The sequence below is a fragment of the Camelina sativa genome, chromosome 20, assembly GCF_030686135.1.
Source record: "Camelina sativa cultivar CO46 ecotype springtype chromosome 20, ASM3068613v1".
In the NCBI taxonomy this organism is placed as follows: domain Eukaryota; kingdom Viridiplantae; phylum Streptophyta; class Magnoliopsida; order Brassicales; family Brassicaceae; genus Camelina; species Camelina sativa.
The window spans coordinates 12,359,272-12,372,232 of NC_141899.1; the positions used below are offsets into that span (position 1 = coordinate 12,359,272).

Below are 12,961 nucleotides of genomic sequence, written 5' to 3' on the forward strand. Positions count from 1 at the left end.
CCCTCGAGGCTTTTAAGTCCATAGCGCCTGAAAGAGAGGCCTAGGATTGCTCACAGATCTGCTTAAAGGAAGCTGCTGTTGGAAACAGAGGATCTCGTTTGAAATAAGAGTCACGTGGGTACATGCGTCAATTAATCAAACTGTGATGATCCACAATGTGTAACTAAAGAATTTTCCTAACTAATTACCATAGGGATATCTAAAGAGTATCAGCTATAAATGGTTCTTAGAAATTAAGAGAAACTAGATCAAGACCCGCGGTACACCGTGGAAAAAAATTATTTATAACTAAAATATTTAAATTATAAGTTGTATTAGTTGGTTAAATATATTATAATTATAGAATAATTGTTAAATAAACCATATAATACCGTAATATAATTTATTTTTTATAGAATATTTATTTAATCAAATTAATTAGATATGTTTATTCTCTGATATTGATAGTGTTAACAAAATAATGAAATGTTGTTTTACCCGTGTAATACCAAATTAATGATATTTTTTAATTTATATAAATATCGATAAAACCCGTCCCGCTATATAACCCCGTCCTGAGATATTTAACTCACACTATATCATCTTAATTTTTAGTATATCTTGTGTATCTACGGTATAATATTTATCATATTTAAATTTTTAAAAGTTTTAAATATTTTTCATATTTAAACTTTTAAAAATCTTTAAAATAAAGAACCAGAATAAACCAAACAAAAGTTTTTAAAGTTTGAATGCCTGATAAATCAAGCTTTCTACTCATTTGTATTCAGAATCATTTTGGTCTCTTTTATAATATGACTCTAAACCACTGCATAATTTTTTTAGACGATGTGGGATATTGTACCCGTATTTTTTATTCATTTATTGAGTAATATATGTCTGTTTTTAAAATTTTGTATTACGTCATATGCGGAAAAAATCACAATTTTTATTAACTAAATGTATTATAGAATAATTCATGATAATTTAAATATAAATTCAAATAAAAATGAAAGAGAATCATATATTTATGTTTGAATGATGTAGAAAGATCTCCTTATTTTTTTAAAATCTTACCTATAATTAATTTTGAAGTTTTGGTAACTAATATTAAAGTCAATGCATTAAATATAAAAACTTTCCAAAAACTATTTTTAAGCAAAAACTGCTGCAAAAATACTAGTATAGATACATACGCAGTTACGCACCTACCTAGAGATGCAAGGTACTCTTTCCCTTGAGAGATTTTGCATTTCTTCTAAGCCCCTGGTATAAATACGTAAATGCGTGTAGCTAAAAAACAATGAACATTGACAAGGGTGGCCCCCGAACACCTGTAACCATCCTTCTTCAACTTATGCATATAAACTGATCATGACAGTTATTAAGGAATCCATATAAACCTCAGCCTATAAAGCAAACTACCAGCGGAAATTGAAGAAACCTTGTTTTCCCTTCTTGTTCTGGTTTTGGTTCCAGGTAGTCTTATTCCAAAAGGTGAGCTTCATCCATCTATCTCTGCACTAGTCAACAAATATAACAAACAGAACGCATCAACCCATCTCCTACTGCTCTGAGACAAAAACCGCAGGCCAAGGCTAAGAACAGTTACTCATTTCTTCTGATTTATGTATATATATATATACATTTTTCAAGTACATTTAGCAAATAAATCCTGAACTTGCCACCTTTTTACAAGACTGTCATTGGTATTTAAATTTAATTTATAAATTTTAAACTAAAATATTAAAATGACTAACCGATTTTCCAAAATCGGAACTGATATTAATTACTGTTACAAATCAAATATTAAACACAATTTTCCATAAAAATCGGATCCTAATTTAATTAAGTTGTAATTTTGGACACATAATTATTATACTTTCAAAAAAGGAAAATATTTTCACTATAGTAATTAAGTTATACATAACTATAATAAAAGACTAAATAGTTTTGGAAACATAATAATTAACTTAGTTATTTTCAATTAACATATAACATTCAATTAATTTTTCTAAAATGTCTTAATTCTGATTTTTTATAATAAAAAAATAATAAAAAGTTATATTCTCTAATATTAATAGGAAATAGTTAAATTCACACAAAAAATAATTGCATATTTTCATAAAGATTACTTTCATTTATAAATACCAAAGCTGTTATTATAATTAGCTATTTTGGATTAAAATTGTTTTCTAGATTTGTTAATATCATAATTTTAAATTTTAAATTACAACATTAGCTATATTGGATTAAAATTATTTTCTGAATTCGTTAAGCTCATAAATTTAAAAGTTAAATTACAACAACCAAGATTTGGCATTTTAAGTTATCTTTGATTAGGTTATCTATTTGTGGGTCAATTATATTTTAGAAGATATTCTATATAATAATTATTAATTTGTAAATATATATATTAATTGTTTACACAAATGTTTCTTAAATTTTTACAAAATATTAGTTTTTAATTTTTTTAGTTAAAACCTAACAACATACTGTAAACATCTCCTCTCCTATCTATATATACATTTTTGGAGACATTTATGAAATAAATCCTGAAGTTCATACTTATTTACAAGCATGTCATTGACATTAATTATTTTTTTTTCATTTAATTAATTAAAATTAAGTTTCTATTTTTGAAAACAAGATTTTCCATCCTAAATAAATTTCCAAAACAATTGGAACCATTCTCTTTAACATTAAGTATTAAGTTTATAATTAATTTAATTAATATTAAAATTTTCATTTTACAAAACAATATTTTCTCTATACACAAATTTTCTAAACAATCAGCCTAATCAATAAACTAATTGATTTTCGATCTTAAAAGAGGATATGTGGCTGAGATTTTTGATCTCAACGTATTTAAAACTAATTTTTATTTTCACGGATTTCATATTATGAATTTTTGCGGATTATAAATATTTGAACATGTTGCCTGACCCGCCTAGCATGGCGGGTTTAGACTATAGAACCAACATTAAAACTATTAGTTGATCACATATATACTATAGATTTGTAATAATAGTTTGGAAAATTAACTTATAAAATATTTAGTATATGAACTACAAAATATTACACATACTATAACACATTCTTAATATTCAAAAAAAAGATTAAGTACACATAAAAATATAAAATAACATACCATATAGGCATATACCACTGTTTAATTCTAGAGAACAAAACAAATCTAGAATTTTATATTCTATCATCTATCTAATAACAAATTTAATGTAATTAAGTTATAAACTTTATAAAAGTGTAAGAAGAAGAAAAAGAATTGTAAACAAAATTATAAATTAATTAGACAAAAGTTAATTAATTAAGAATTTAAAAATTAAATAAATTAAAAATTATTATTTAAAATACAATACTTTATATTTAGCCCACCAATCAGTCAAGCTTACAAAAAAAAGTAATTCAAAAAAAAAAATTGTAGGGTTTTTTCGCTGGTCTAAGAATGGTGAACGGTTCGCAGTTCAGAGCAGGAGGAGATGTGCGAATGGCAGCTATCCGAGCGTTATGGTGTTGGACAAGCTTGTTGAGGGATTACAACATGATACGACCGGGTTGTCGTCTTTGATGGGTCTCTTTGAACCATATTACGGGTGGAAGAGGAGGGTTTTGGTCGGGTTGATTAGCGTTTTGGTTCATTATCGTCGGTGGAGGAGGGTTTTGGTCCCAGTGGAGGAGGGTTTTGGTTCCGGTGGAGGAGGGTTTTGTGATTGCGGTGGAGGAGAACGAAGTGTTCTATACTTTAATACTTTTAAAAATAAAATAAAATGGTGAGCATTTAATGTTTAAATAGAGAGAATGTCGGCATATATCTGTTTTTTTTTTCAGAAACTGTAATCAATTTAATATTTTCTAAATTTTATTATTATCGAACCGATCTTGCACAAATCGGTTTTCTTGAACATAACATATTCGATTTTGTATTGTCCCCTTATTCCAATCTGTTACCTTAAAAAAAGATTGTATAATCCCGCTGGGAACTCTCTAATCAAGTTCGAGACATCAATTGGTGAATGCAATTTTGTTTCGACACAAATTCGATTTCCTTCTATATATCATCATTAATTATGCACGATATATCATCATTAATCAATCTCTTCTAATCTATACTTACGGGCTCAATAGTATACGCCTATTAGCTAAATTGGGCTTGGAGTTAGGTTTGATTCGCTCCAAGTCATAAAACTTTTACACTCGTCATTTTACCCCACAATAAAATTGAATGCAAATTATTCGTTACTCAAAAATTATAAAATTATAAAATTCAACAAAAAAATATGAAATTTATTTTCAATATTCAAATTTTGACCCGTTACTCAGTAAATTTTTTAATTCAATAGATATTATTTTTAAAGAATAATATTACTAAAGCTTGAATATTTTATAGATTGAACAGTTTATATTTGTTTTTAAAAATTCAACTTATGGTATATCCAAAAATAAAACTATTTTTTAATAATAATAAATAATATGATAATTTATTTGTTTCACAAAATAGACTCATATATAAAAATGAGAGGTGAATTATAATGATAATTAACAAATTAATATGTTAAGTTATATATCAAATAATTTTATTTGATGAATAATTTAATAAATGAAATTAATATGGTAATAGAATATTTTCTTTAAGATTTTTGGAAACAACGTGTTCTAGTAATAAAATCTTCCGAAAATAAATGAAGATTGCACCCATATTTAACTTGTAATCAATTAATCTATAACCTATTTGTAATCAACTTATTAAAATTATATAGTCTACAAAACAATGTTGTGTACTTCCGTTTTATTATAAAGGAGATTCTTTTACTGGGTTTTTAATCAACAACTAGGATATATCCCGTGCTTAAAGCACGGGTCAACATTTTAAAAAAAAATTAATATAATAATTAAAATTATTGTTTTTTAAAGTTATTTTGTTTGAGATAATATTTATTTAAAATTGTTATGTAAATCTATTAGTCTATTTGAATACTAATTATTTTAGAATATTATAGTATTTTATTTTTGATGTATTATTATAGTTTTATATTGTTTGTTGTTATATTTGCATCATTATTATGTGAAATATAAAATAGTAATTTTAATATTATAATTGTGAGTAAATAAAAATTATTAATTTATTATTTATATAAATTTAGTTTTAGCAACCTGCCAATGTGGAAATTAAAACACACATTTCATACAATGAATAATATATCTTCGTTTAAAAAAAAATCAAATCACAACATATGCAGAAAAAATATGCATATTAAATTATAAGTATTATATGAAAATTCCAAACAATTTGTGAATAAAATAAAATAAAGATGATAGGAGAATCATAATTTGAAAACTTAACAAAATCTTCGAATTTAGTTATTAAAAATAATTGTATTGTATACTTGGATATAAATTCTTAGTTTTTAAAATTCTGATTGGTTTATATATTTTTTTTAAAATAAAAATAATTAGTAATTTCGTCCATAATTTATTAGAGAGAGAAAATTATTTTTTAGATTTTTTAATATTTGATCCGTAAGTGTTTTTTATTTTTAATTAATTATATTTATTTAAATTAGTTAATTAAACTTAATTATTTTTTTCTAATGGCAATTGAATGTAATTTTTTACACATTTTAAGGTTAGTTTTATATTTGTACTTCTCAATTAATATAGTAGGATCGAATCAATTATTTTTTTTAACTGTCGATAATAAAAAAATATTAACATTTTGTTTTTCTAGAAGGGGCATTCTCAAAAATGCCCATTTTTCCATACCCCTTTTTAAAAATACCCTTTCATGTTGACCATTTTTAAAACTACCCCTCTTTATATACAAAATGACCAAATTACCCTTTTTTGAGTGACAGCAAGAATGTACAGTCATCAAAATCGAAAATATTTTCCCGCCAAAAAAAAAATTTTCCCGCCAAAATCGAAAAGTTTTCCCGCCAAAAATATTGAAATTTATACCTTTTAAAAACATTGTAAACGCTTTTAAAAGAACTTTTAAAAGCGTTTACAAGGTTTTTAAACACATTGTAAACGCTTTTAAAAACCTTGTAAATACTTTTAAAAAGCTTGTAAATGCTTTTAAAAGGTTTTTAAACACCTTGTAAACGCTTTTAAAAGCATTTACAAGGTGTTTAAAAACCTTTTAAAACCCTTTTAAAAATCTTATAAAAACTTTTACAAGGTTTTTAAAAACATTGTAAAAGCGTTTACAAGGTGTTTAAAAACTTTTTAAAAATCTTTTTAAAAACCATTTGAAAACCTTTTAAAAACCTTTTAAAAATCTTGTAAAAGCGTTTACAAGTTGTTTAAAAAACCTTTTAAAACTCTTTAAAAAATCTTGTAAAAGCCTTTACAAGGTGTTTATAAGGTAGAAACCTTATAAAACCTTTTAAAAACTTTGTAAATTTTTTTTGGCGGGAAAATTTTTTTGTCGAAATTTTTTATCAAAATTTTTTTGACAAAAAAATTTTTGGCGGGAAAATTTTTTGGCGGGAAAATATGTCGGAAATTTTTTGGCGGGAAAATTTTGTTTTTCTTTTTATTGAATAAAATAATTTTCATCTATGGGTAAAATAGTCATTAAAAATTAAAAGAGGGCAAAAATAAAAATAGCCAGAAAATAGGGTATTTTTGAAAAAGGGTATATCAAAAGGGACATTTTTAACAAATGAATACGAGCTATATAATATATAATACGAGAATTATGTTTTTCGTCTATTTAATTAATGTGTGCACTCACCATCACCAAACTCTTTGAAAGCCTAACATATCTCTCTATTCAGTAGCCATCTCACCATATGACCTTCTCTTTAAGCTTGTCTCTTGGCACATATATAAATGTTAAAAGTATGAAAACGAAGAATTGTACTATAAAGAATGTGCAGTGTGAGCTTTCAGAAACGTGAAACCATGTTTACAGCACTTATAGCCAAAGTGTGAAATCTTAAACCCAAAAAGAGCTAGCATGCATGAGCTTGGGGATTGTGAAGATTATAACGATAAATACAAAGAAAGATCAAACCTTACACCAGAAAATGGGAGACTAGTGTGATGGACACAGTTCAAGAACTCAACCTCATCACCAAAGATTCGAACAAATCTTCCTATTCTTGATACCGAAAACCGTCTTCATCCAGATCATCTCTAATGATCAAACTTTTTCAACACTGTGAGCAAAGCAAAGTTAATTACTCTCCAATAAAGTTTTTCAACTTCTTCCCAACGATTGAGAGCCATAAGCCTGTTCACAACCTCCGAGACGACTTTCCAATCTTTTTGAAACCAGTCCTTCTCAACCCGAAGTCGGCAACGTCTCGGAATATCAGCAAAGAAGCTAGGATTGATGAAGTACATTATTGGATATACAAGATTACATAATCCGAGATCCGGGTAGTCTCAACGATAAAGGATCGGATCTACAAGGACAGAACGTGAAGCTTGACTTGAGAAGATTAAGAGAAACTTTAACTCGTTTGTATGATTTTTTTAACATGAGAAGGAGATTTAGAGATGAAGTTCTTCGTTTCCTTACTTGTTACATATAGAGAGAGAGATACTATTTATATAGAAGGAACATAAAAGGAAGTTAAGTGTAACATTTTCCTTTTTTTTTTTTAAGTTTTGAATGATAACTAAATTCATTATGTTATTTTAATACTCAAAAAATAAAAATGTCCAAATTATGGCTTTACTTACTTCAATTGCCATTCAATTTATGCATTTCCTTTACAAAACAATATTTAAAATTAAAAAGGACAATTAGGTAATAAAATCAGAAATTCAATTCAATTCAATTTAAATAGTACATGCTCCGCGTGTTTTTTTTTGTTTGGGTAAACGGGTTAAATAGTTGAACCCAACTATTTAAACGTGTGGTTACGGGTTATTTAGTTTATGGTAACTATAATATTTTTTTGAAATCTTAACATATGCATCAAGCTAAATAATCCAAATAATGTAAGCATTTAATGTTGTAAATCCACAAAGCTAACTGTAATGCAAGACATATCTCCTATTTAATATTTCGGAAGTACACAACTTCTTTGGTATATTTTATATTAATTATAGATTATAAAGTTATAATTATTAATTGATTCATTTGTTGGTTACAAAATATGTTACGTATGTTTGATTATTTAATTATACCGAGATACACTTAAAGAGAATATCCCAAAGAATAATAAAACTTAAATAAATAAAATCATTAACAACCATATACTGTTAAGCAATTTAAGAAAAAAAATATAATAAAATTTCGGTAATTAATCACCGTGATTTCCGATTAAGCAAACAAAATAATATCTTACTTAACATCCTTCCAAACTTTTAATATAAATCATTGACATCTCCATTCACCCGAAATACACCATATTCATACAAAAAAAGTTGTTCAATCTATAAAATATTCAAGATTTAGTTATATTATTCCTTTTAAAAATATCTATTCAAATAAAATTTGGACTGAATAACGGGTCAAAATTTGAATATTTAAATTCAATCTCATATATTTCTTTTGCTGAATTGTATAATTTTATATACTATAATAAACTTTTAAAATAATTTAATTTGAAATATTTTTCAAAATAGTTTAATTTGATATTTTTAAGAATATCGTAAATATATGATAGATCAAAATAGTTTTATTTGATTTTAAATTTTTTGTTACATATATCTTAGCCTAACAGAAAATTTACCTTTTAGACCTAATTTTGTTTAATGTGGAATGCAGCATTGGTTTTATGGCAAAACAATGCCATTTGGACCAGAGGAAGAAACCCTAAAGAGCGCCAAAACCTTAGGCTACTTAAATATTGCCCAAGCCTTAACGGATTATACTCTAATTCTTCTGCATATTAAGGACTCATATTCGGCAAAACACAGTCCGATAATAGTGGTGGATCCTACGGTGGAAGTAATAAGTTTACCGTTTACCACTATACAATATACATCATAGATTCATAATAGATTAAAATATTTGAATTCCATAGTTCCATATATATTTATTTTTAGATATTATAAACAAAAAAATAATTTTTAATAATCGATTACTAAAAAGTTATTGACAGAAATATTAATAATTTCAGAATAAAATATGAACTTTCTCTAATTAATGTTTCATGCCTCTTTCGTTATATCGATATATAATTGTTTGATTTTCTATATTTTAAAAGTGTTAGCAGCTTGGTTTAAACTCAAATACTCACACATAGCGCTTGGGGCTTTAGCGTCGTCAGCCCCTCTTCTCTATTTTGAAGAAACATGTCCAAAACACAGTTACTTTTATATAGTATCCAAAGTCTTCAAAGTAAGTAAAAATATTTCAATAATTATACTGTCAATAATATGCATTACTTATATTTCAATATATATCGTATATTTCTATTAATAGATTTCAATAATCATGCTGTCAACAATATTCATTACTTACATTTTATATGTCAGAAATGTCATGACAAGATACGTAAATCTTGGGATGAAATAGACAGGATTGCTGCCAAACCCAACGGTCTGTCAATCCTCAGCAAGAATTTCAAGCTTTGCAAATAAAAGATTATCCTAATTTGATATACAGTATATAATTATGAGTGATAATCTATCAACTCAATAATTAATTAATTTTATTTTTTATGTTGATTCATTAGTCCTTTGAACGACACTTTTGAACTCAAAAGCTTTTTGAGTTACGTATACGCCGGGGCAGCTCAATACAACAATAATGTGTATTCGGTTACCAGCATGTGCGAGGCTATCAACACGAGCCTATGATAGAGAGTGGAAGCTTAATTAACGGACGAGAACTCTAGATCTCTAGGAGAACTCGGATTCACGAACGGATCTTGCTTAGAACGTCGTAACTTGACGAAGAAGCAATAAGGATAGCATCGAGATCAGAACGATATCTACGTCGTTTTGCAGGGCTTGAACACAAGCTCTTAGGGTTGAGAGTCCTCCTCTCTAGGCTTTAGGCAAAGCTCTCTTAAAACAATGTTTATTCAATAATCAATAAAATTACACAATAATGAGACTCATGTCTCTTTAAATAAGAAAACAAAAACCCTAATCTAAATGTTTAACAAAAAAAACTATGGTTTTAAAACCCATGAACCTAAGGCCCATTAACATGACTCAAACAAACAACAAAAACGTTAATGACGTGAATATGTGAATATGCGCTGCATCAGTCCCTCCGGGTGAGAAAGATTCGACCCCGAATCTGAAATCTTTGGAGATATCCTTTGTCCACCAATTCATAATATTTACGCTTAAGAACTTCGTGACGTTTCTTTTTCCACTTCAAGTGCAACGTGCTAAAACATCCTCCACATAGAGTCTTTGTTAAAACAATTGTGGCTTCCAAGCTCGCTTGAACACGAGTGACCAAGAGATCCTCTTTTTCCTTAGATCTTTTATCCTTGTTGGGTGAAAATATTGACACATGGTCATATGCACGAGGGGAAAAATGATCCTTCGTAACGCCGCTGAGTGTTTCCTGCTTTGCCCATTGAGGCTGGCGGTGGAGCAAAATATGCACTTTAACACATCACCAGCAGCAAGTACGACACCCAAAGTACCCACAACAACCAAAAGGTGACCCTTCTTGTAGCGAGGGTAATCCCCAAAAAGCTCCTCGATGATGCTCTGTGATTTTTGTGTGAGAAAGACATGGGGCATGCATATTCAAGCTGTAACAAAGTAACTTCCACATCAACACAATGACGACCGCATTTTTTATCTGCTTACCCACCATGAACCGAAGCTTGTTAGGAAAACAAGCCAAGGTGAGGCTTAATTTTCCACACGGTAATAGCTTTCTTGAACCGCAAGTAACGACTCTCCAACAACTAAATGTAGTGGATATGAAACATGAATCATCTAGCGGGTTACGAACAGTTCGGTTTACCCATATAGAAATGCCACACGATGTTTTGAACAATATATCTGAGAAGATCACCACATCACGAAAAACACGATGTTGCGATACAAAAACCACAAGATCTGACCTCGGACCCATGTCGAAGAGGTTCTCGGGGTGAAGGAAAATTTTGGCCTCTGACACGTCACCAACAAAAATATACCCTACAATCACATGGCGACACTTATCCTTGTTAGTGACATCCATTATATGTTGGTCGATGTCTTCCTCATTGTAAATCAACACGTTAACCCTCCACCAAAGACACATCATGTACTCAATGAAGAACCTTAAATGTTTGATAGGTACCACTCCTCTTCTTGGCGTAGAAGACACAAGTAAAAAAGCATCAAGAAAATCACACTTAACCTTGACATGATGCCTCCCGGTATACACACAAACATCTGATACGGCTCCACAGAGGGCTGCAAAAACTTTTGAGTCTTTTACTTCTTGCTGAAGAAACCAAATGTGAAGAGATACTGACCGCACCTGTGGAAGAAGTTGCTGACGAGTATGGTTTGTCGTAGCCAACACTTGGCTCTGCGTGTGGAATGTTCGTTGATAAACAACTCTTTCATTAGTCAGGACCCCTATGACCAGAGATAACCGAGTATACAATGACAGCTGGTGGTGATCTATAAACATTTCTTCTACTGAGGAACCACCACACGAACTAAAGCTCACTCGAATCTGGAACACGTCAATCAATTTTATCACTTGTATGCAATATTCCCGATGGCGTCGATGCTTAATCCTCCCAATATATGCCCCCTCACGCACATCAAAGTCAAAGGACATTAAGAATAACTGAAACACGTTTCTTCTTTCATAAGTTGTTGTCACTAGTGCACACATAAAGAGACTGAAACACATGGAATTGGTGGCCACATAAGATACTCTCACAATCTCACGTGATAATAGTATCATAAGTATGATATGGTGAACGCATACATCCACTACACGTCTATTTCTTGTAAGCAAAGCTCCACTGGGGAAGAAAAATATAACGTGATTTACGTGACTTACGTCTCCACCGTTAACTGCAGTTGCGTCACTTTGACAACAAAATGAAACTTTCTTTGGGTTTGTGCTTCCAAAAGCCCAATTCATGACCATTGTAGTTGAACTACACATGTGAGTTTCATCATCTTCTTGATTTGTCTCATAGAACACATGTAAATCTTCTCTTGGTAATCTCGCTTGAGGAGAAGGTACACGAGGTTTTACAACCTTAGTCTCCCCAATTTCCGTCCTCCCTCTTCCTTCTCTAATAGAAGCATAATAACAAGGAGTTTGAACAACATATATAGCAATTTCCAGAGCACCATATACCTTGTCACGGAGATTCACCTCCTTGTGGAGAAACAAAATCTTGCGTCGACCACGATCTGGCGGCTCTCTCTTGATCTGCCGGTGACAATTTGTAGGAGAGAGAGAATAATTATGGGTTCCAAGTATAAATCTCCGTTATTCTCATCAAAGTTGTTGTAGACTGGACTAAGTTTGGGTAGTGAAAGATGATTAAATAACACCCCGTGAGTCTCGATGAACTCAACGTTCTCGACGTCTACTTCGCCACCATCATAGAGAGAATCATGTACACCAATGCTAGTAACATCAAGGTTAGTTTTGACACTATGATCAGTGTGAACGTCAACGTTTGTAACATCCACACTAGCGTCGGTGTCTTGAATTTGATCAATAGATGAATCACCATCTTCGTTAGAAACAACACAGGTCGGGTCGTTTAGCAGATCCATTTCTTCATCATTGGCCGTGTTGTCAATAATAACGTTGTCATGAAATACTTCTGCTTCGACATCATCTTCCTCTGTGTAGACATCAAAACATGCATCTCCCTCCGTAGTTGAAAAACCATGACCATCAACATCACGAACTTCGTCGTCACCGCATACATCGAAGATAGGATCTCCGCTTTGATCATCGTCGTTTCCTGCACCACCAGTAACGATATCAACATCTTCCAAGTCTGTGACATCATCGACCTTTTTCTCAACGTCGTTGTTATCGTCGTGGACAACATCACGG

General features: G+C 29.9%; 1 pseudogene across 1 annotated transcript in view; it reads left to right on the forward strand.

The window, feature by feature from the left end:
- The window catches only part of LOC147918769 (uncharacterized), a 38,731-nt pseudogene that overhangs the window by 8,847 nt on the left and 16,923 nt on the right, over window positions 1-12,961 (forward strand). The window contains exons 3-7 of the transcript XR_015592249.1: window positions 4,388-4,405; window positions 8,674-8,908; window positions 9,168-9,308; window positions 9,434-9,539; window positions 9,639-9,752. The product of XR_015592249.1 is annotated as an uncharacterized LOC147918769 (transcript). The remainder of the gene's footprint in view (window positions 1-4,387; window positions 4,406-8,673; window positions 8,909-9,167; window positions 9,309-9,433; window positions 9,540-9,638; window positions 9,753-12,961) is intronic.